The 25,588-nt window shown below is 39.1% G+C and overlaps 1 long non-coding RNA gene across 1 annotated transcript; it reads right to left on the bottom strand.

Moving 5' to 3' along the window:
* Positions 1-2,390: 2,390 nt before the first annotated feature.
* On the bottom strand, positions 2,391-24,630 carry LOC129486087 (uncharacterized). Its single transcript, XR_010121676.1, has 4 exons — positions 24,434-24,630; positions 7,977-8,077; positions 4,595-5,796; positions 2,391-3,475 (listed from the first exon to the last, which is right to left on the bottom strand). It is a non-coding gene; the product is annotated as an uncharacterized lncRNA (long non-coding RNA).
* Between the last annotated feature and the right edge of the window lie 958 nt (positions 24,631-25,588).

Here is a 25,588-nt window from a genome sequence, read left to right as displayed (position 1 = left end):
GAGTCATGGAGTGCCTGCCCTGCTTTCAGCCCCATTTCAGAGGAGCAGTCTCAGCACTTGCTGACCTCTACAATTCCATGTTCTGTCATGCAATCATGCCACCCTGCACACAACTGATTGGATCAAGGCCAAAGGCACCAGTGTATGGGCTGAGTAGCCCACTGGCCATGAAGTAGCCTGGCCTGAGAGGTTTGTCCAGTGCAGGGGCTCTGTATGAGGTGATGACTAAGTGAGTGAATCAGACCCTGTTACTCATGTTTGGAATTTGAGACATATACCGGGAAATAAAAAAAAAAAAAAAGCTGAGAGGGAAGCAGAAGCTGAGAGAAGTTGCATTATGTGACTGTAACAATATTGCAATTTTGAATAGTGTGTAGGATGTTGTGTTCTCTGTGAGATCTCCATGTTGGTTCCAAGAACTTCCCTGCTTTTCCTTTCTTCTATGTGGCCTTATAATAAACTCCTTATATATTAGTCTGTTCTCATGCTGCTATAAAGAACTGCCTGAGACTGGGTAATTTATAAAGGAAAGTGATTTAATTGACTCACAGTTCCCCATGACTGGGGAAGCCTCAGGAAACTTACCATCATAGCAGAAGGGGAAGCAAACATGTTCTTCTTCACATGGCAGCAGGAGAGAGAAGTGCAGAGTGAAGTGAGGGAAGTCCCTTATAAAACTATCAGATCCCATGAGCACTCACTTACTGTCATGAGAACAGCATAGGGGAAACTGCCCCCATGATTCAGTTATCTCTACCTGCCCTTGACAACGTGGGGATTATTACAATTTAAGGTGAGATTTGAGTGGGGACGCAGAACCAAACCATATCACCCTATGACATGATAAAAAATTAGATCCTAACCAACAGCGTGTATCCTTCTCTCATCTGTTTTTATTTATGTTTTATCTATAGAAGATTTTTTATAATGGTACTTACTTTTCTCTTTTACTTAATAGTATACCATGACAATCATTCCATGCCTTTAAACATTCTTTAAAACAACACACAAATTGGCATGTAGTATTCTATTGTACAACTGCACCTATGTAATCAATCCCCTAATGTTGGACATTTATGCCATGTCCCATTTTTGTTTGCATATTTGCTTTTGCTTTTATATACAGCAGCAAAGTCAACATTCTTGAAGCTAAATATTTGCATGTATCCATGATTTTTTTTTTTTAATTAAAGAGAGAAGGTCTTTTTATGTTCTTTGGGCAGGACTTGAACTTATGACCTCACGTGATCCTCCTGCCTCAGCCTCCTGAATAGTTGAAATATTTTTATAGGTAGGAATCTGTTGGGCAGATATTGGTGATAAAGGGGACATTTCAGAGCAAGGATATGGCACAAAAAAGCACAAAGTTGTGAAGTTAGGAGAATATAAAGTATGTCATCAAATAATCAAATTTTGCTAGTATTGGGTAGGTATAAGAAGACAGTGGCCAAATTATTGATAGACTTGAATGCCAAGTTAAGGTATAGCCATTAATAAGGGCTGTTTCTGAATATTTGGAAAGAAAACCTGGAGTATTACAAAGTGACTCTCTTATGCTCTCCAAGGCAGGCGGTAGTGTTAAACAGAGGATCAGTAGAGGTTAACATGGCCCATTTCACACTATGTGAGCTATAGAAAACAAACACAAAATCCCTTTGTACTTGGTATTGTGCTTTGTAAAAAAAACAAACAAACAAAAATATGTACCCTAGAACTTAAAGTATAATAAAAAAGAAGAAGAAGAAGAAACGGAATACAATGAAAACTTCTGATACTTAGCAGGTAGCGCTACTGGAAAAATTAATGTATGAAAGCTATGAGAACAACATAATTCCATATGAACCTGTGTATCGCTAACACATACCCCCAAATCTGTAAAACATTCATTGTATTTAACAGAATCTAAGATGCCATCAATTGTAAGATGCACCATTATTTTGTGTGGCAATAAGGAAGAAATATTGTTGCCTATTGTAATTGGAAGATGCCATAAAAGTAAAATGCACCTTGATTTCAGTGTTGCTAAAAAAAAAAATACTATGCTTTTAAGGAGACTTTATCAGTGTGGGAAGTCTTATGACAAATAATACTCTAAGTCAGGGGTGTTCAATCTTTTGGCTTCCCTGGGCCACACATAAAATACGCTAACATTAACAATAGCTGATGAGGTAAAAAAAGAAAATAGCAAAAAAAAAAAAAAATCTCATAATGTTTTAAGAAAGTTTATGAATTTCGTTGGGCCGCATTCAAAGCCCCCATCCTGGGCCACATGTAGTCCCTGGGGCATTGGTTTGACAAACTTGCTCTAAGTAGAGATAACTATCATAAATTAATGCTACTTCTCTATATTGTGTCAACCTTTAAAAATATTTTTTAAATGTATATACATATTTTTAAATGTATGTACATTGTTTTATTGAATCCCCCAAAAAGCATAGCCAAAACAGAACATAAACTTCCCATTTTTCAGATGAAGAAACTGATGTTAGGTGATTTAAAGAAATAGACCGTCAGAGCTACCACACCTTTCAAGGTCACCTGAGCCCAGCTCTGCATTTTCGGGTGGTGAGGGTGAGACTTAGCTTAGCTATTAACTGTCATTACACAGCTCTTCTGTGAGAGGTAGGCCTATGCCTGCTTCTGATTTCACATCCCGTTTCCTTTCCCCTTCACTACGAGGTCATCCAGCCAGTTAACAGCAGAGTCCGTGTGAAGGATCAAGTGGGCTGACTCCAAATTCAGTGTTTTTTCCAATACCCAAGTGGAAAAACTTTCCTTCTTCAAGGACATCTTAGACTTTAATGTGCACACGAATCACTCGGGGGCTTGTTAAATGTGGAGTTTTCCCGTGCCCTACCCCCAGACTCTCTAATTCAACTGGCCTGGGGTTAGACCCAGATACATATTTTTAAAATAAACTCCAGGTAACTATGATAAAGATGGCATACAGAGCACACTTTAAGAAACACTGTCCGATTTCAATCTTGAAATCGGCTTTGTCCCCTTTTCAAGAGGGCCTGCTCTTTGAAAAGCAGCTTGAATCCCGCCTTGTTGTAATCCCTTATCAGTTCTATGTGTTTTGCAAATTGCATTTGCTCTTCATTTACGGACAAACCAGGTCAGCACTGCCAGGCCAATAAGAGCTGGATTTTCCCTAGCCTCATGCATCAGTGACATATTTGCCAATCTTGGCCCAGTTCCGACATCCCTGCAATCGGCAATGGTTGATGAGGATGCAGGATACACATGACTCGATTTGCAGAGAGCCGGCTAAGCTTTCAGGGAAGTCAATAAGAAAAATCTCATTTTGATCTGCAGATTGGACTCATTTGATTTGGAAGTCACTGGTGGCAAAAGAAATATGGGGTCCAAAGATGTCTCTTCAAGTCTCTCTGTGGCTGTAATCACTCCTAAGAAGCAGTTTTCTCCACCTATCTCCTCTTCCCCTCCTCTCTTCACAAATTCAATGTGTCAGCTGATGGAAAGAGGAGAAAAAAAGTGATAATCACTCTCAGGCTGTCTGATGATTCCTCTATCTCACTCTCCACAGACTATAAAGGGTCAAAACAGCACCACAAACCATTCACCAAAACTATTTGCTACACGGCTCCTAGGAAACCAATCTTGCCTCCATGACTTCTCACCCAGGTCTGTGACTTTCAGCTTGAAGAGGTCAAAGGGGAAAAAATAAATACATCATTATGCCTTGTGAATTAACTCTTGGGTCTGAGTGCTTCATGGGCTCATGTGCATGTCAAGATGTTTAAATCTCTTCCGAAATATCTCTTGACTCCATCGAGATCTATTTATTCTCCCTGCCATTAACCAAATGTTTTCTATAGATTTATTCAGTATCCTCCTTTGCTGTTTCCCTGCTTCTCACATTTTCCCTTCAGATCCACTATCTACATAGCAGCCTGGTGATCATCACATCTTATCCCTTGTTATCGCCCTTTGGTGGCTTTGCGTCATCCCAAGGATAAAGTCTAAACCTATTTGGTCCAATGCAATAGCCACACATGAGGCTGCCAAGCACTCAAGATGTGATGATTCAGAACATAGATAAGCTTAAATGTAAACATCAGATTTCAAAGATTTAGTAGAAAAAAAAGTTGTAAAATATCTTATTGATAATTTTATATTGATTACATATTAAAATAATATTTTAGATAATTGGGTTAACTGGAATATATTATTAAAATTAGCTTCAGTTGTTTCATTGTACTTTTAAAATATGGCTACTAGAAGATTTAAAATGACATGCGTGGCTCACATTGTGTACCTATTGGACAGCACCCATCTAAACTTTGACATGGCTTGCCTTCATCCCACTCCACACCCTCTTGCAGCCTCCATTTTGACCATATGAATTTCTTTTAACCTGCTGAACTAATCAGTTACCCTCCTGTTTCTGGGCCTTTGGTAGGCAATTGTTTCCTCCCATCACCCTCTTTCACTAACTCTTACTCATATTTCAGTATGTCTTCTCAAAGTCACTTTTCAGATGTTGTATTAGTCAGGGTTCTCTAGAGAGACAGAACTAATAGGATAGATGTATACATAAAGATGAATTTATTAAGGAGCATTGACTCACACAATCACAAGGTGAGGTCCCACAATAGGCCATCTGCAAGCTGAGGAGCAAGGAAGCCAGTCTGAGTCCCCAAACCTCAAAAGTAGGGAAGCCAATAGTGCAGCCTTCATTCTGCAGTCAAAGGTCCAAGAGTCCCAAAGCTGAAGAACTTGGAGTTCGATGTTCGAGGGCATAAAGCATCCATCATGGGAGAAAGATGTAGGCCAGGAGACTAAGCCTGTCTAGTTTTTTTTCACCTTCATCTGCCTGCTTTTATCCTGGCTGCGCTGGCAGCTGATTAGATTATGCCCACCCGGATTGATGGTGGATCTGCCTTTCACAGTCCACTGACTCAAATGTTAATCTCCTTTGGCAACGCCCTCACAGACACACCCAGGAACAACACTTTGCATCCCTCAATCCAATAAAGTTGATGCTCCGTATTAACCATCACAGATATTACTGGTGCCAAGATGTTCCTTGACTCCCTGAGTCTGGCCTAGCTGCCCCTCCTTTGGTTTCAGTGGAATCCCTATAATTTCTCCTCTGTGGAATACTTCCACACTACTTTAGATTTGCTTTTTAAAATGCTATCTGTCTATTCCACTAAATTGTAAGCTCCACTATGGCAAGGGGTATGTCTGTCTTGTGCACCTTTGTGCCCCAGAGTGGAAACTCAATAAACATTAGAAAGTGAATCAAGGCATCTCATTAAATAGGCAAGGAAACTGAGGTCTAGAACAGGGAGACTTTTTATCTAAGGTCACATAGTGAGTTCATAGCAAACCACCTCAGGCCAGTGCCATCCAGCAGGGTCACAAATTTCTTTCTTTAAATAATGTTTGACATTGGGAGAATCTTTAAAGATGCACTGGACAGAGATTTGTGCTGGCTGGTTTAGTTTTACCCAACAAGGTGAAGATAGGGCTAGCTATCTGATGCAGAAGCAACTGGGATGCCATGCCTAGCCTACACTGCGTCATTCTCCAGCTTGACTCTGACTCAAATACTTTACTTCTGGCATTGTCATGTCGGGGTGAAATGTGGACAGAGGAAGGAAGTGACAAGACTGTGGAGATCTAAGCTATATGTAGGGGGAGCAGATCTATAGGACAAGCTGACTCAGGGCTTTGATGTGCTACAGGGAAATTGTCCATGTGGATTACAAACCAGAGGTCATTTCCTGAGATGCTGGCCCAGTCATTCCTCACATTGACGTGTTTCTGAACAGAACCAAACACAAAGAGCAATTTTTAGCATGAAACCTCTGGGCTCTGGTGTCATCCTTGGCCATACTAGCACCTGGAAGAAAATCCTTTCTGGTCCTAACGGTATGTAACCTAGTACATCTGCAAAATGTTCCATGTCGTAGGTCCTTTTGGAAAAAGTGATATAAGGAGAAATCTGTTTTTGTAAGATTTTCTACTGTAATTGTGTCTAACTCTTTTTCTAATTAAATGATATCAGCTCAATGCAGGATAACTGGCAAACAGAAAAGCACAATTAAGGTATATTTTCCCCATAATTCCACCACCCAAAATAATCTCACTATTTATACTGCCTGTGTCTTTTTAATATTCTTCATGTTTATTCACTTGCATAGTTGTATAAAAGTAGAATACTACTAATACCATTTAATAGTACTTTCCCTTACATATGTTATAAATATTATAAACAACTTCCTATGTCAATAAGTACTCTATAGTCTTATGATTTTTATTGCCTACTTAATATTCTAATATATTTAAGCCCTCTCAACAATCATTCGTTATTGAACGTTTAAATTGTTTCCAATTTTTTAGTATTATAAATCACTCTACAAGGAATCCCCTTATACGTATATCTCTGGTTATTTCCGAAGGATAATTTGTAAAAGTGAAATTGCTGACTGAAGATAATGCAAGACAAGGGACAATTTTAAGGATTTTGGTATCTATGTCTAATTAGTCTCCTAAAAGTTTTAACACAGACTGATTTTCAAAGTTCCCAAGTATTCTCTGTGCACAAATCCTCTCACGTTTGGAAGCTGTACCATCTGCTGCCATGAAACTCACTTCTCATTAGACTGATGATGCAAACAAAAGAAAAGGAGTTCCAAAAAAAAAGTCAAAATAAAATACATTCCAGACCCCAAGTCATATTGATGCCTATCTATGTCCATTTTTCTCTAGATCCTTAAAAGAGGCCTTTCCCAAAATGCCCCATGAGAAAAGAGTTCTATAGTCAGAAAGATTTGGGCAAAATTGCAACCTCTATCTCTATGCTGATCCTGGAAAGTCCTGCAGTTAATTTGAGCAGATTCGACTCTGGAGAGAAACACGGGCCTAGAGTGAGCTGAAGGTGGTACATTATGGGGGCTGTACATGGTTTTCTTTATAGCCTACGTACTTGTCCACTGGTGGTAGAACCAGATTAGTTTGAGTTCTTTTGTTCATGATCACATGACAAAGCATACAGCTTTAAGGTCTGATTTCACACCTTAAGGAATTTTCCAGTTAGTCAAGACCATTTTCTGGTGAGCAAAGACCAGAATTAAGGCTTTACTTCAAAAATTCTTTTCTTGTTTCTTCTCCCCCACCACAACAGGTTTGCTTATGTCGGTGTTACTACAAATGAGGTGTTCATCTATGTCTCTTCTTCGTGTGTAGGAGTGGGAAGCCATTAATGCTACTTGATTAATTTCTGCCCAAACTATTTTAGACTTAGAGATAAGTTAAAAAGACACTTTTTAAAAACCTCTCAGGCCAATGTTCTTGGAACCAAAGAGGTCAATTCACTATAAAAATCAAACAAATTAAATTGTTTGTTGCCCAATGTGTCTGTGTTTCTCAAATATTAGAGTTTTACATTTTACTGTGACCTTTTTTTGTATTATTTATGTAGTATTCTTCCTTAAACTGACTCAGAGTTTTCCTTATTTATCTTATTTAACTTGTTCTCACAACAATAACAGAAATCTACAAAACAAAACTGCATATTGGCAGTTTTATCTTTTTCTAATACATTTTAAAATGAACACTTAATAATTCAAATAAAACAATGTTTGCCTAAAATTATCTCAGATCTTGTGTTGACAAACTTTTTCAGGAAAGGGTCAGATAGTAAATATTTTAGGGTTTGTGGGTCATGCCATCTCTGTCTCCACAACAGTGTGAAACCAGCCATGGGGGACATGCCTACAAATGGGCATGGCTTTGTTCCAATAAAATGTTTATTTATGAAGATAGGAGGAGGGCTGGATTCAGCTTACGGGCTATAGTTAGCCAACTCCTGCTCTAGATGAAACAACGAGCTTATTGATATTTTCACTTTCTAGGTGACTATATTGGTTCATTTTAGGTACAGTCTAAACGTAGTAACCTGGACAATAATTGAATGGCAAAACTTCTTATTTACCATTTACCTCTATTTTCTGAGATAGCCCCAATTTCAAGACGTGTGTCTCAGATTTTAGGATCAGATTCATCATCCTGAGCTCATAAAATAAAAATCAGGAACCAGCCCCTGCAACAAAAGAAATGGTTATGTTAAGATAATCTACTAACCTCCTCTCACCTTCCTAATAAACTTGCAGAAATGCTCTGCTCAGTGATTTTGCCCTGCAATATTATTCTTCATAGGAGGGGGGGAAAAAACCAAACCACAACCTAAGCAAACTAGGCTCCTAAATTATTGACACATTAAAATTTAAAATGTTAATTAACAGAGGCTCTTATCTGAGAGAAGCAAGTTTCCCATTAATTCCCAACCCACTGTATCTAGACTCCTGTACATCCATTGGTTGACTGAGTTGTTCCAAGGTTTACCCTAGTGGCCTCAAGATTTATAAGAGTTCCTAAACTCAAACTTCCTAAGCATTACAGACAGCAAAGCTCACCTTTGCCAGGCTTATGCTTGAGCCATGTCATTGATCTTTGTAGACAGGAAGAATCTATGTGCTTGTGTAAATATGATAAGCCCATTTCCACTTACTATTCACTGTTTTCCATCCTAGACATTCACAAGTAATAGTAAATCTAAATAGCATTTTTCACGTTTATAATGCTTTTCCAAGTATATGGTCCCATTAGAGCCTCTCAGTAATTCCAGAAGCTGGGAATTATTTATTCTCACTTTGTAGATGACGAACTTGAGGTTGAACTGCCAGCCATACTTTAGGGAGAGCCCTGGAGCCGTGCTAGACAATTCTTGCCTGTTAGACTAGGTTTGCTAAATGTTCCATAAGGTGCCTCTTTTTTCCCACTGTGCCCTGCCACATTCTACTCATCATCCTAGGTCACACCCTTGGTTCAGCCCTTCATCTACCATGGAGGTAGATGCCACTTTCTCTCAAATAATTTACAGTCTAATTGGGATGAACTCATTCAAGGGAGCCTGGCTGAATCAAGGTCAACCCATCCCTAGAACTGAAACACACTCCAAACTAACTTAACAACTGATAATGTCAACTCCCATCTCCTGATTGAACTCACATCTCATTCTATGTCTACTGCTTTTTCATACTTTGTAGCTGCTTCTGATCTATAGAGAAACCCAATTAAACTAGTATTGGCAGAATTGCTAAGTCAGCTTTCAGTTACAAAGGGTAATTAGAAAATTAGACTGGGGAATTGTGAAACAGCACACAGTGATGAATCAATTTTTAAAAAAATATGCAAAACACCTGAATACATTTACCCATAATCCAAGAATATTATGACTTAAAGGAACTGTAAATATTACCTGGTTCATCTCTCATATTCAACGTAGAAAACATGGGGAAAATTTTATCAAGATAATGATTAACAATGATAAATAGTGAGAATAGTTATCATGTCTTTAACACTTAACCATGTGCTGGGTACTGTGGTGAATGTTATAAATATATACGACATGTATTTGTTACTCCAGCTTGCCAATAAAGCAAGTGAGACTTGGAGAGAACAATGGACTTGCCTGACATTACACATGAGTAGGTAGTAGAGACAGCATGTGGGATCAGGCCATCTGACTCTAGACCTACCATTACAGCATAGTTCTCTCAAAAGTAAAGCCCAAAGATCTGAAAGGAATGGCACCATCCTGTGATGAGAAAGGTACCTCACCCCTGCCATCTTTCTCTCCCAACCCATCCATGACCCCATGAAGGAAAATGTCAGACAAAACCAAATTGAAGGATGTCCTACAAAGAACCTGTCTAGCTTTTCCCAAAACTGTCAAGGTCGTCAAATACAAGAATCTGTTTGTCGGAAAAACCGTCACAGACCAGAGGAGGCTAAGAAGTCATGACAACTAAGTGTAACATAAAGTCTTAGATAAGATCCTGGCACAGAAAAATGTCATTAGAGGAAAACTAGTGAAATCTGAATGAAGTATGGAGTTTAGTTAATAGTAATGTATCAGTGTTGATTCCTTATTTTGATAAATGTACCACAGTAATGTAAGATGTTAACCACAGGGAAATCTGGGAAAGGAGTATCCAGGAACTCTTTGTAATCTCTTTGTGACATTTCTGGAAATCTAAAACTATTCTAAAATGTAAAAGTTTATTTTATTATTTTTTTTAAAGCAAACCTGGACTAGGCTTCAGGTGTTTGATCTCTGTAGGGATCATTGGCATGCATTCATATAATGGAAACTGGTGTTAAGGATACAGTCTGTGAGAAACTAAGTCAAGTTCAGCAAGATGCTGTGGGAAAGTGGCTTTGCGAAGAGTATTTGCATCTCTGCATAGTGTATAGGGAATAGGAGCCTCACCTTGGCTGGGCCTATGGTTGCAGAAGCTTCTACATATGTTGCAAAGAGTAAATTACAGATTCACTTCCATTAATAGGCGTTTACTGAATATCTACTCAGTGCCAGACCCTATGTCAAATACTGCCTGAAGAATGCAGAGATGAGCGAGATGCCATCTTCTTTCAAAAAAATATACAGCCTGGTTGGGATGGAGAGAAGGGGAGTGGAGAAAATAAAGCTACCATGGTGAGATCCTAATACACATTGCTGCTTGATTCTCCTTTGTTTTCAAAATTAGAATGGGTATTGCTTTCTGCTTTTTGGAAAATCAGATTAACTCCTGATTAAATGTAAGGTTTTTTTTTTTTTTTTAATAACATGTCTTACTCTTGAAAAAGGATGACAGTGAGACCTCAAGACAAACTTTTACTCAAACATTTCTTCTTCAGAATTACCCTGGCCCAGAGCTCTGACTCCCTAAAATGGTAGATCTGAACATGTTACACGTTAGTGTAACCTGAGGACCTCAGGACCCACCTCCGTGAACACAGTTTTAACTAGTATTAGTGAGGCCCAGGTACTTACATTCTTTAAAGCTTCCTAGGTGATTCAAACGTGCGGTTAGGATTAAAATGCCACCGAGCAGGCACTTTGTCCACAAAGAGAGGGTTACTGAGTGCACTAGGAGGGAAAAGGAGTTCTGAGATTGGGGCTGGATGAAGAGTTGCATCTGGAAGAGGGGTTTTTGCTGCCCCAGGTGGGCAGATTACTCTCATCCATGAAAGAATTAGTAAAGAAGACACAGGGGGCTGGAGTGGAAATGCTTGAAAGCTGCCAATCTCACCTTTTCTAATCACCAAGCTTTTCAGAACAACATTTAGGAACCACTTTGGCTGTAACTATCAGCAAATCCATTGCTCAGCAAATTCCTGGTTTCCCCTGCATTTTCTCCTTTGAACATTTCAGGGGATTGTTTAGAATCAGCCCCACACCTGAGTGGACACTTGTCAGTTATACACCCGAAAGGTATGTGAACAACCATCCTCGTCAGCTAAAAACGAGGCTGACTTCTTGCATTTAAAATGAATATTGACCGGAAAAGAATGGGGTAGGGCGAGAAAAAAATCAAAAGTTAAAAAAAAAAAAAAAAAAAAGGCTGACTCAGGCCAACCACAATGCCTATGGTATAAAATAACATCATTAAGAGAGTTTTGCGAGGGTTGGAATTATGCAAGAGCCTCTTTCAGCAAAACCTAAGATGCTTGGAAAAATTGTTCTAGAAACTTCTGTGTTATAAAATTAAGAAGTATTGGAAGGTCACTTGAGAAGCTACATATACTTTAGAGTACTTAAAACAGAGACTGTCAGTACTACAAATAAATTAATGTTACATTTTTAAAGACTTTAGTGATCTGATAACCCCTAGTCTTTTGAGCATGACAGATGTGAGTTCATACCCCAGCCCTTCCACTGGGTAATTTACTTAATTTTTTTGAGCTTCAGTTTATTGCACCTGCAAAATGGGATTAACTATGCCTCCTGGAGTGGTTAAGAGGATTTAACGAGATAATTTGGTGCACAGAGATCAGTGACTTGGTCCAAAATAATGTAAATTGAAAGTGACTAGGATGTGTTTCAAACTGGCCCCTAGCCGTGTACCTTTCTGTTTTACCTCTAACCCTCTTCTTGACAGGGATGTGAAGGGATGAAGAACTCAGTTACCATTATGTGTGTTGTGCTTGTGGCTTAGGAAACTGCAAGGACGTATGATTTTAGAAAGGACATTGGAAGGTGTCCCTGCTGCCACTCTGTTCCCTGAGGGAGATTTTCTGGGGGAATCTGAATATTCTTTAGTGAGAGAAAAGCATGGTGAACCCCTATTCTTACACAACTTAAGCATGAGTGAAAAGAGAAATCTTACATCTGATTGGCACTTGCTAATTATTAACATGCTTTCCTCCACATTGTCTCCTGATGGAAACTTGGCAATCATGCCTCACCTTCATCTCCCTGAATCCAACCAGTCCAAAGTCCGTTCAGTTCAGCCTTAGTGACCTTCCTTTCCCCTGAATCCAACCAGTCCAAAGTCCGTTCAGTTCAACCTTAGTGACCTTCCTTTCCAAATCCGTCTTCCTGAAGCACATCTCTGACTGTGTGACTTACTCTGATTGCAGGGCTCCTAAAGGCCATCTCTCCCTATGGGGACTTCAGCTTATGTTCTCATCCTTATCTCCTACTCCTGCCCTTCTCTCATGCATTCCTGCAGCCAAACATAAGTACCCAGTTGTCCTTGAACACTGTTGCAGCCCTCTTTTGTGTGTGTATAAACTCTTCCTACTGGTTCTGTTGTCACCCCCCTTCCAACTATCCGGAAGCAGTACATCCCCGGTGGTTAGGAACACAAGCTCTGGATTGAAATCTGGGCACAACCTTACAAGATGTGTGTTCTTCAGCAAGTTATTGAACCTCTCTCAGCCTTGTAAATAAAATATGCTAATGATACTTAAGTCATGGGGCAGTGGGAAGGGTTGAGTGACATTGTACAAGTCACCTGCTCAGCATAGGGTCTGGCTTGCAGGAGACATTCTAAAAGTGTTAGCTGCTATTGCTGTTGCTATTGCTGATTTCTTCTTATTTTTACTGCTGCCTGTTGAATCAAACTCTTCATTAAATATCACCTTCTTCAAGGAGGCCTCCAGATAACCCTCTTCCCCAGAGAAGTAATCTCTCCTTCTTTAATGCCCCCATGGCCCTTCGTAGATCTCTCATGAACTCACTACTCAATGTACTTATTTGTGTCTTTGTCTTCTTCTTCCATTTAGAATATAAATTAATTGATCATGGGATCTTATTTTGGTAATCTTTGTACCCACAAGAGCACTTATCACAGAGGAAGTAATAACTGATTTCACATTTGATGATTGAAGCGCAAAGAAAGGGAAGTAATTTGCCCAAGGTCATGTAGCTAGTGCAGGGCAAAACCAGGCTAAAGACCCCCTCAAGGTCTTACCATATTCAAAGATCTTGATCTTAAGTAATGAATGCGGACCATTAGATTTTATGCCCAAGTAGCAGAAGGCAAAACTGACAAGCTGAATGGTGATACTGGGTTGACTGGCTCTATGGGTTATTCATAGAAAGGGGAGGTCTATAGATGAAAGCAATTTTAAACCTCAACTTGTGTCAAACTCAAGTAAAAATCAGTTAGATTTCAACAAAACACTGATCAAAGTGACAAAAATGGTTTAATTTTTTAAAAGCACATGCAACTTCTTTTAATTTGCTTGACTGGTCAAGCCAGTAACAACAGCAAAAGCAGTTTATTCAATGAAAAACACCCACACCCTTACTGTGGTTTGTTGAGCCAAGTTGGCCAGCTACACAGATCGTTAAAATTGTCAGCCAGGTGTGGATAGTGTCTCAGAAGGAAATGCGAAAGGAAGCCACTAGCAAAATGCTTTAATGTTTAAGAATATTTAGAGTGTACAGTGAGGTATCTGGCCAGAAAAACGATTGCTAAGCAAGCCCAATGGAGTGGGAAGAACATTTGCCTTGGAGCCTGAAGACCTTCTAAGAGAGTCATGATGGAGCCCCTCCTTTTCTCTATAATTCTAGGCTGTCTCCATCTAGTAAAGTGGCCAGGGTGCCTTTTTACTGACTCATTGGTGAAGGGAGGTTTCAAGGCTCCTAAAATGAATGACTGAGGGTTATTTATATAATTTGGAAAGACACAGATCTAGGACTTCAACCCTCCGTTAAAATGGTAAAGGGAATGGTTTTTCTGGGCCCAGGGAACAGAAGACCCTGGAACATGCAGAGATTCAGATATTCTAGGTGCAACACTGAACCTTGGGAAGCAACTTTTTCAGTGAATTAAAACACACACACCTGAATTATAATTTGGGCATTCAGGGCACTTTTACCATGAAACAAATTGAACGTAGCATTGAAGAAAGACCTGTTGAATCTTCAATAGGAACTTGCACTGGCAAGGAATGCAGCACCCAGAGCCCGGTGGGATGTAGTTCATTCTGGGACAATGAACTTTATATAGTAGTAGGGCATTTTCTAGCCTCAGGAAGGCACATTAAACTTTTGGATCCACTAGGTAAAAAAGACCAAGGATGACTTGATCTTAGAAGCCCAGATCAGGGGAAAATGATGGTCAGGAAATAAAGAGGCTGGGTTCCTCCTAATCCAGCCACGTAGTTCCATGCATATTGCACTAAGGCAAGGGGGAATCTTACTAGGGGGAATGTTATTCATACCTAAGTTTATAAAGCTAGACATCCAGTTACTGGTGATTTTTCAAAATCTCAATTAAATCCAAAAAGACAGATGATAGATAGATGGCTAGATGGTAGCCAGATAGGTAGGTAGGTAGATAGATAGATAGATAGATAGATAGATAGATAGATAGATAGATAGATGATATAAGCTAAGGGTAGAATACAGACCTGTTTCGAAACGAGGACAAGCCTGAAAGAAGAAAGCCATTAGAAAAGCTACATAATTGATGTCATTTCTAAGCCTGTCTTTAATGAAAGAAACGAAGAAAATGAATTCAGTCAATTAGAAAGTAACGAAGACCTTGCAGAAATAACTATTGACAAAAGGCTGGTAAGGGAATTCTTCAGTAATTTGAGCATAACACATACTATACGAATCAGCAGGTCAGGACAATATGCCTCCTAGGAGATTAAAGGTGTTGATACATGCCTATGTGATTTTGGGTAGTTACTTCTTCATTTAGCAAGCAGAACTGTGATCTGAGATGAACCCAGAAGCCAAACAAATGGAATCTTAAAACTAGGGAGAAGTCACATAATGGCGATTATTCAGTCCAGGCATGGCTGCTTCCTATCAACGGGACTGGGCACGCAGGAGGGATGTCCTAAACCAAAAATACACAAAAAAGATTGCACAGGGCAGGCCACAGTCTATTAAGGTAAGTTTGTGGTATATTCACCCGTTTTTATAATCAGAATATTAGAAAATGGCATAAATCATTCCAGATAAATAGTTCCTTCTTTAGATTATCAGAGGGGAAGGCAGTGTGCCACCTTCTTATCAGAGTGAAGGACAAGGACACCATTTCTTTTTTCTTGCGTATCCAGCAGGAAAAAAGATACAGAGCTGAACTTCTGTGGGACTGGATTTCATAAATGCTCACTTTCAAAGCTAAGTGTGTGTGCATGCATGTGTGTGCGTGAACACACATGTACATTTGGTATGGACTTTGAAAGAGCCTGGATGGTCACCTCCTGACAGATGCAGAATATGAGTAATGAATGCAGGCTTGGCGAGATATTGCAGGTGTTGGTCCAGGACTTTGTTTGATTTTGAGCCTATGAGAACTCAGAAAAGATATTAACCAGACCATTAAGAAATGATACTGTGGAATGTTAGAACTGAAGAAGTCCTAGGAATCACCCATTTCTGTCTTCCTAACCGCTTGCTAGGCCCAGAGACATTAAATGCCTCTTTAAAGCCAAATAGTGTGTCAGTATCACAACCTGAACTAAAACTCTATTGGGATACGGGGTGGGGCATGGTGGCTAATGCCTGTAATCCCAGCACTTTGGGAGGCCAAGGTGGGTAGATCACTTGAGGCCAGGAATTTGAGACCAGCCTGGCCAACACAATGAAACCCCATCTCTAAAAAAAAAAAAAAAAAAAAAAAAAAAAAATTAGCCAGGCTTGATGGTGTGCACCTATAATCCCAGCTACTCAAGAGGCTGAGCCAGGAGAATTGCTTGTGCCTAGGAGGTAGAGGTTACACTGAGCTGAGATTGCACTACTGCACTCCAGCCTGGATGGCAGACCAAGACCCTGTCTCAAAACAAAAAACAAAACCAAAAACCTCTATTGGGGTAGGATGGTCTTCCTGTTATACCATATGCCACTCCTTGATGATGCGGGTCCACAGCACCTGGTGCTAACTACCAGACTAAATAAATAACTCCGGAGTTAAAATAATAATAAGAGATTCCATAGGAGGATAAAAAGTGAAAAATTAGCTATCTATATAAAAATAATTCAAATTGGATAGTCTTTATGATGAACAAATGCCCCCACAAGTAAGCATGCAGGGTGAATCTAGAGATAGTTTTGTTCTTTTTTGAATCATTTGACAAAGAGGAGTCACTGGAACTGGGTGTAAAGGGTATCACTAACGAGGAAGAGCAGGTTTGTCAGACCATATTGGTATCCCACACTTGTATTTTGGAAACATTCTGGGTTAAGGAAAAAAAATCCTAGACATTGGAGTGATTCCGGAGAAAACTGGCACATAATTAAGGGAATGGAGTAGAAAAACTGATTTATAGAGGGAATTAAAGCAACACATTTTTTATGGCTTTGTCACAAATAAGGGCATGCCTTTGACATATATCAAGGACTTTAATTGGAATAATGAGTTAATCCAGGGAGACATGATTTAGGCATGATATCAGAGGACAGAGTAACACAATGAGATTGGGGAATTACCTGAGGAAATGATGAAATTGTCATCTTCCCCACGAAAGTGAGAAAAACAGAACAATTAGGAAGATAGTGCTTAACAGTAATTTTATATAAAAAGTTTTAATTTCTCACTTTTGACAAAACTATGAGCCAGTGGAATTATGCTTTCCATGTTTCCTTAATTTTTAGAGAAACTTTAACTTAAGATGCATCATCAATTTAATAGCAGCTATTATGTGGAGGGGGAAAACACTGTGTTAAATGTACAGGTTGATTGCAGTCTTATGTCTCAATTTGCAAAATGTTAAAATGTGAAAAATATATTCATTTTAGAATTGAAGAACTATAGTAATTATTTAAGTAATATATGTCTTCAACCCTGGGATAGGATATATTTTCTGCAAGTTCAATTTCTGGTAATTTTAGGGCTGTTTATAGAGCCTGATATGATTGTGGATATTCCAGTCAATTTGCTTGCCATGTCCTCACCCCTTCCTCAGAGAATCTGTTTTCATCCTGATCCCTGGTGATTGGGAAGTTGACCAATTCTTCTGGCCATTACTGATTGGGCCAGGAATAAATCCTTGATCCAAACCAGGACAACTTGTTCTAAAAAACAAACAAACAAAAACCAAAGGGGAAAGGCAAAGTCAATTACATGGGAGGTAAAGTTGTAAAGTTGGGGCCAGTGTTGGGCCATGACAATGTTACAGATAGCCTAAATTAGAAAGGAGCAGCAAAGCCATCAGTTGATCAGAAAGAACTGGCATGGATTAAAAAACCATGTGTCCAATGAGCCTAGAAAAATAGATGACTAATAGAAATGTACTCTATTCACATATAGCCCCTTCTTCTAAAAGGCCTACATGTGACTCTGTGTGAAGCAGAAAAGGAGGGGAGACTCCCTGCCCCATCTTCCAATAGAGTTTTCTAAGTGGCCTAACTGAATTGGTCTCCAGTTGATATGGATTGGCTGTGTCCCCACCCAAATCTCACTTGAATTGTAGCTTCCATAATCCCCATGTGTCATGGGAGAGACCCGGTGGTAGGTAATTGAATCATGTGGGGGACGGTTTCCCATGCGTTTCTCATGACAGTGAATAAGTCTCATGAGATCTGATGGTTTTAGAAAAGGCAGTTCCCCTGCACATGCTCTCCTGCCTGCTACCATGTAATATGTGTCTTTCCTCCTCCTTCGCCTTCCACCATGATTATAAGGCCTCCCCAACCATGTGGAACTGTGAGTCCATTAAACCTCTTTTTCTTTATAAATTATCCAGTCTCAGGTATTTCTTCATAGCAGTATGAAGATAGACTAACACAGTAAATTGGTACCTGTAGAGTGGGGTACTACTATTAAGATACCTCAAAATGTGGAAGCAACTTTGGAACTGGGTAACAGGCAGAGGTTGGAACAATTTGCAGTGCCCAGAAGAAGACAGAAAAATGTGGGAAAACTTGGAACTTCCTAGAGACTTGTTGAATGGCTTTGACAAAAATGCTAATAGTGATATGGACAATAAAGTCCAGGCTGAGGTGGTCTCAGATGGAGAGGAGGAACTTATTGGAACTGGAGCAAAGGTGGTTCTTGCTATGCTTTAGCAAAGAGACTGGCAGCATTTCTCCCCTGCCCTAGAGATCTGTGGAACTTTGAACTTGAGAGAGATGATTTAGGGTATCTGGCTGAAGAAATTTCTAAGCAGCAAAGTGTTCCAGATGTAACTTGGGTGCTCTTGAAAGCATTCAGTTTTATTCATTAACAAATATATGGTTTGGAATTGGAACTTATGTTTAAAAAGGAAGCAGAACATAAAAGTTTGGAAAATTTGCAGCCTGACAGTGTGATAGAAAAAAAAAAAACCCAACATTTTCCAAGTAGAAATTCAAGCCAGCTGCGGAAATTCACATAAGTTAAAAGGAACTAAATGTTAATCGCCAAGACAATGACAATGGGGAAAATGTCTCCAGGACATGTCAGAGGTCTTCATGGCAGCCCCTCCCATTACAGGCCCAGAGAACTAGGAGGAAAAAATGGTTTTGTGAGCCTAGCCCAGGGCTTGTTGCTCTATGTAGCCTCAGGATATGGTAACCTGTGTCCCAGCTGCTTCAGCTCCAGCCATGGCTAAAAGGGGGCAATGTAAAGCTCAGACCATTGCTTCAGAGGGTGCAAGCCCCAAGCCTTGGCAGCTTACATGTAGTGTTGGGCCTGTGGGTGCACAGAAGTCAATAATTGAGGTTTGAGAACCTCTGCCTAGATTTCAGAGGATGTATGGAAATGCTTAGATGTCCAGAAAGAGGTGTGCAGCAGGGGCGGAGCTCTCATGGAGAACCTCTGCTAGGGCAGTATGGAAGGGAAATGTGAGGTTGGAGCCCCCACAAAGAGTCCCCACTGGGGCACTGCCTAGTGGAGCTGTGAGAAGAGGGCCACCATCCTCCAGACCTCAGAATGGTAGATCTGCCAACAGCTTGCACTTGGAAAATCCAAAGATACTCAATGCCAGCCCATGAAAGAAGCCAGGAGGAAGGCCATACCCTGCAAAGCCACAGGGCCAGAGATGCCCAAGACCATGGGAACTCACTTCTTGCATCAGAGTGACCTGGATGTGAGACATGGAGTCAAAGGAGATCATTTCAGAGCTTTAAGATTTGACTGCCCTGCTGGATTTTGGACTTGCATGGGGCCTGTAGCACCTTTGTTTTGGCCAGTTTCTCTCATTTGGAATGGATGTATTTACCCAATGCCTGTATCCTCGTTGTATCTAGGAAATAACTTGCTTTTGATTTTACAGGCTCATAGGCACAAGGGACTTGCCTTTCTCAGAGAAGACTTTGGACTGTGGACTTTTGAGTTAATGCTGAAATGAGTTAAGACTTTATGGGATTGTTAGGAAGTTGTGATTGGTTTTAACATGTGAGGACATGAAATTTGGGAGGGGCAAAGGGTGGAATGATATGGTTTGGCTGTGTCCCCACTCAAATCTCATCTTGAATTGTAGCTCCCATTAACCCCACATGTTGTGGGAGGGACCTGGTGGGAGGTAATTGAATCATGAAGGTGGGTTTCCCCATGCTGTTCTTGTGATAGTGAATAAGTCTCATGAGATCTGATTGTTTTATAAAGGGCAGTTCCCTTGCACATGCTTTCTTGCCTGCTGCCATGTAAGACATGCCTTTGTTCCTCCTTTGCCTTCCACCATGATTGTAAGGCACCCCCAGCCATGTGGAACTGTGATTCCATTAAACCTCTTTTTCTTTATAAATTACCCAGTCTCAAGTATTTCTTCATAGCAGTATGAAAAGGGACTAATACACCAGTCTTGGACTGTCTTAGACTTTCCTTTCAGTAAAGATATGCTTCTACCTGAGCCAGTTTGAATGAAGATCTTCCTAGCAAGGGAAAGAATGCTGATTGACATATGTGCCACCTGGTCCCTTTCTACTTCTGCCCATTTTGTTAATGTCTCGTGGTTATAGCATATTAAACAAAAGCTTTTCAGAGCAGATATGCACTGCTGACATAGACTGAATTGTGACATGAATTTGGTGATCCTCCAGAATCAATAGACTGATATCTAAATAACTGGCTGTAAACCCATTGTTTCTGCTATTGGTGTGAAGGTGGTGCATCTTGACCCTTGTCCAGAAGACAGGTCCTAACTCAGCATGTGTTTTTCTGGATCTTCTTGCCATTCACAGATCCCATGGCAGCCCATCCTTTGAATTGTTCAATCATGAGGCTCCTTTAGACCACAGCCACCCTCCAAGCATTTTTTTTATTACAGGATGCCAGGACCAATATTTATATTCTTGGAATTTATAAGTCTTTTCTACCCAACAGCCCACATGGTAGTCATTTGGATAACAGGGCATGCTGATTTCAAAAAACCTTATTTTCTGTTCTGAATTGCAGTGCCTTCTTCAGTAGTAGTTCCCTAAGCAAATGTATGGGCTGTTTGCTTTGCTTTCAACTCTCATGCATTTTTAATGATTTACAAGGAAAAGATTTTTCCCTCTCCTTTTTTTTTTTTATAATACATTTAATGACTTCATACACATCAAGTGGAATCGTTGGTTTGTGGTGACGGTTTTATAATTCCAAGTTCAAGGGTTTTTTTTCTATTTAATTATGCACAATAACTCTCATGGAATATAATGCAATAACAAAAACATGCACCAATGTTGGCATAAGAGCCTGTTGTTTATTAGTATTGGTTCTGTGCTTTATGTTTGAAATAAAATATTTGGAACTAATGTTGGCCATGTTTCCTCCAAACTAGATAAAAAGAAGAAAAAAAACTTTATCCCTGAAAATACCATGCTCCAATCTATGGCGATAAAAGCCAGCAGCTCTTGAGATAGCAAATTAAATTTTATTGGTAGAAAGCACTGTGCTGTGTTTTGTTGCTTGCTCAGAGTTATTTTTTAATACTAATAATTTAATAAAGTGGAAAAGCGATACATTGACCTGTGTTCTCTAAGGCACCAGAGTATTTCCCAGGGTTAAAAGGCACAGCTTGCTGAAAGGTTGTTTGTTTTACATTCTAACCTATTACTTATTTCTCTTGCTTTCTTGCCAGATCTAGCCTTAGCCTTTAGAAATTTTGAATTTTGGAAAACACAAAGTAGTTGAATTATCAGAATCTGCAAGTCAGACATTTAAAACTCTGATTGATAAGGACTGGTTTTCCTAAGATCCAACACATTCAAGTTTTGCTTTAGTGAGTAGTACAGTACATAGGCATAAAACCAAAGACAAAAGATAGTACATAGGCATAAAACCAAAGACAAAAGCCAAGCAGTGACTCTAAATGAAGCATTGGGCAGTGACTCTAAATGAAGCATTGGTCTAAAGGAGCTAGGTAGGCAGCTTAGAACCAGGTACAAGGGGGTGAGATAGAATCTGGAAGCCCCAGAAGACAGAATGATCGGAGACAGACAGAATACGTGGTGAGATTGTCTGAGATCTTACAGAGACTCAGGAGACCCCTTAGAGAGTGCCTGTGTCCCCTCTAGAAAAGAAGTACAACGTGGTGGTTAAAGGTACCAACTCTAGGGTAATCAAAACATGCAGTCAAGTTCTAACTCTACTGCTCGACAATGATATCACCCTGGGCAAGTCATTTTACTCTCTAGTATTCGGTTGTTTCATGTGTGAAATGGAGTAAGTAAAACAAACCACTACATAAAGAGTGTTGTGAAATGTAAGCGAGAAAATGCTATTGTTAGTTATGATTAGTGCTGAGTCAGACAGGAACAGCTACTGAGTCAGATTCTTTTAATGTAAAAATGCTGCTCTTAATTCTACACATATGCATCGTATCAATAGAAATATAGAGATTTTTTGGCTTTTTTGTGCATAAGTGACAAGTATCATAGATCTCTATCTTTTTACTTTTAAAATATTTTATTTCTAAACTTTTTCCTTTTATATAAACAGTTTTGTTGAGTTATAATAATCATACAGTGAGATGAACTGTAGCGAAGTAACCATGCCCCTATAGAGCTAAAGAACACTTCCATCATCCCAGAAAGCAGCCTTCTGCTTCATCCCAGTTAAACCCTGCCACCGATCCACTACTCCAGAAGCACATACTTTTCTGAGTTATCCTTGTAGATTAGCTTTGCTTGTCCCAGGACTTCATAATTATGGTTTACAATTTTAAAGTAAAAGTAATTGCAAAAACCGCATTTTATTTTTTTGGTATCTGAATTCTTTTGCTAAAAAAAAATAGTTTGGAGAGTCATTCACGTTGCTATGCGTAACAGTGATTCATTCCTTTGAATTGCTGAGTAGTACTCCATTTTATAATTATATCATATTTTTTTCCATTCTCTTGTCTGGAAATTTGGGTTGTCTCAAGTCGGGGCTATTTTGAGCAAAGCTGCTATAAACATTCTTATCCACATCGTTTAAAAGCATATGTTTTCATTTCTCTTGGCTCTATACACATGAATAAATTGCTGGTTCATAAGTAGATGTAAATTTAACTATGAAAAACTAGTAGACTGATTTCTAAACTGGCTATACCATTTTGCACTGCTATCAGCAATGTATGAGAATACTAGTTGTTTTATATTCTTGAAAGTATTTGATGCTGTCAGTCTTTTAAATTTTAACCATTCCAGTGGGAACACATGGTTTTGCATTATGGTTATAACATTATCGTAACAAGTTAACCTTATCATTATGAAATATCCCTTTTTTTTTCCTCTGGCAATGCTCTTTGTTCTGAAGTCCACTTTATCTGATGTGAATATACTCACTCCAGTTTTCTTATATAATAGTATTTTTATGATATACCTTTTTCATCCTTTTACATGTAAACGATGTCATTATATTTAAAATGTTTTTTTCTTGTAGACACCATATGTATGAATTTTGCTACTTTTATTTAGTCTAGCAATCTCTGCCTTTTTTTTTTTTTTTTTTTTTTTTTTTTTTTGAGACTGAGTCTTGCTCTATCACCCAGGCTGGAGTGCAGTGGCGCAATCTTGGCTCACTGCAAAATCTGCCTCCCAGGTTCACGCCATTCTCCTGCCTCAGCCTCCTGAGTAGCTGGGACTACAGGTGCCCGCCACCGAGCCCAGCTAATTTTTTGTATTTTTAGTAGATATGGGGTTTCACCATGTTAGCCAGGATGGTCTCAATCTCCTGACCTTGTGATCCGCCTGCCTCAGCCTCCCAGAGTGCTGGGATTACAGGCGTGAGCCACCGCGCCCGACTGTCTCTGCCTTTTAATTGGAGTACTTAGCAGTTTATATTTAATATAATTACTAATACGCTTTGGTTTTAAATATGTCCTATATTTTATTTAAGAAAGTCCTATATCTTCTTTTGCCTTTTTCTCTTTTTTCCCACTTTATTTTGTAGTAAACCAGTTTTTTGGGGTTTTTTTGTTTGTTTTTAGACATTCTATTTAATCTTCTCTATTCACTTTTTAGCTATATACTTCTACCTCTTTTTTTTACTTTAATTAGCTTTTAATTTATTTCTCAGTCCTTATTTGCACAAGCAATAGCTTTTGACGTTGATAAATTTCTCCTCCTTGAGACAATTTCTTCTCTTGAATCCCAGGGCATCATATGTGCCAGGTTTTCTTTTTCTCTTTCAGACCACTCCTTCTCAATCTCTTTTGCAGAGTCTTTCTGATTCTCTGACTTCTAAATTTTGGGGCCACTCTTAGTTCAGTCCTTTCTTTCTTTATATACACCTTTTTTTTTCTTTATATACACTCCCTAGGTTGAATAAAGGTTTTAAATACACCCAAATTTGTATCCCCAATTTGATACCTCTCCCTGCAACTCAAGACCTGTTTATTCAATTGCATAATTAACATTTCCACTTGGAAGTCTAATAGGCATGTCAAACTCAATGTGCCAGAACTGAGCTCCTGACATTCACCACCCCTCCCTTCATCTCTACCTCCATGCAGTCCAGATCCTCATACAGTCTTTCCTATTTTAGCTACCAATTTTCCCAATTGCTCAGGCTCAGGCAGAAACCTTGGTATTTTCCTTGAATCCTCTCTTCCTCTCACACCTCACTTCTAACCAAAAAACAATTTCTGTTAATTCTATCCTCAAAATATTCATTCAGCCACCTCTTATCACTTCCACTGCCAGCCCAGGCAAAGCCATCATCAGCTCTCACCTGGATATTGCAGGAACCTTCTAACTCACCTCCTGCTTCAGCTTCTGTCCTTGCAGTCTGCTTTTATCACAGAAGTCACAGTGATCCTATTAAAACACACTTTAGGCCATGCCAGTCCTCACCTTTAACCCCCAAATTCTCTTCCATCTTACTGAAAATAACAGAATGAAGAGCCCTTTCTGTTTTCTTCAGGGTCCTGCATGATCTGGACATATGACTACTTCCCACACACATTTTCACATGGCCTAATATCACATATCACCTTTTCAGAGGGGACTTTCCTGACCGCACTCTATGTAAATATCATACTTCTCTCATAATTCATTTTTATCCTACTTTATTTTTTCTCTATAGAACTTTCTATTCCCTGAAATTATATATTTACTTGTTTATTACTTGTCTATCTCCCTAAAATAACAGCTCTCTATTGGCACTACAACATGCCTAGTAAACAAATACTCTGAAAATATTTGCTCAATGCATATCTTTTGTCATCTTTGGTATTTTTTTTCCAACCTGGTAATTTGTTTTTTTGTGTATGTCTGTGTGGTGTTTTTTGCTAAATTCTTTTAAATTTTTTAAAATTTTTAATTGTTATGAATACATAATAGTTGTACGTATTTATGGGGTGCATGTGATATTTCGATACAAGTATACAATATATAATGATCAAATCAGGGTAATTGGGGTATCCATCACCTCAAACATTTATCATATTTTTGTGATAGGAACATTTCAATTTCACTCTTCTAGTTATTTTGAAATATAGCAAAAATATTGTTAAAAACATTCCAATTCCACTCTTCTAGTTATATTTTGAAATGTACCATAAATTATTAGCTATAGTTGCCCTGTTGTGCCACTGAACACTAGATCTTATTCTTTCTCCCTGACAGTATTTTTATACCCATTAACTGGGTCTTTACTCCTCCTCAATGCCCGCCACACCCACTACTCTTCCCAGTCTCTGGTAACCATCATTTTACTCTCCAACTCCATGAGATCAATTTTTTCAGTTCTCACATATCAGTGAGAACATGCAATATTTATTTTTATGTATGTACGTATGTGTGTATTTCAATGAAAAATCTCTTCATCTATAGGTTTTTGGAAGACAGTGACCTGACTTAAACATCTTTATTTTCAACATATAGTGTAGACTTCCCCCAAAGGATAGCTTCTCA

The sequence above is a fragment of the Symphalangus syndactylus genome, chromosome 7 (genome assembly GCF_028878055.3).
Source record: "Symphalangus syndactylus isolate Jambi chromosome 7, NHGRI_mSymSyn1-v2.1_pri, whole genome shotgun sequence".
NCBI classification, from domain to species: Eukaryota; Metazoa; Chordata; class Mammalia; order Primates; family Hylobatidae; genus Symphalangus; species Symphalangus syndactylus.
The sequence above is the reverse complement of the archived record's forward strand: the minus strand, read 5'-3'. Positions and strand labels throughout refer to the sequence as shown.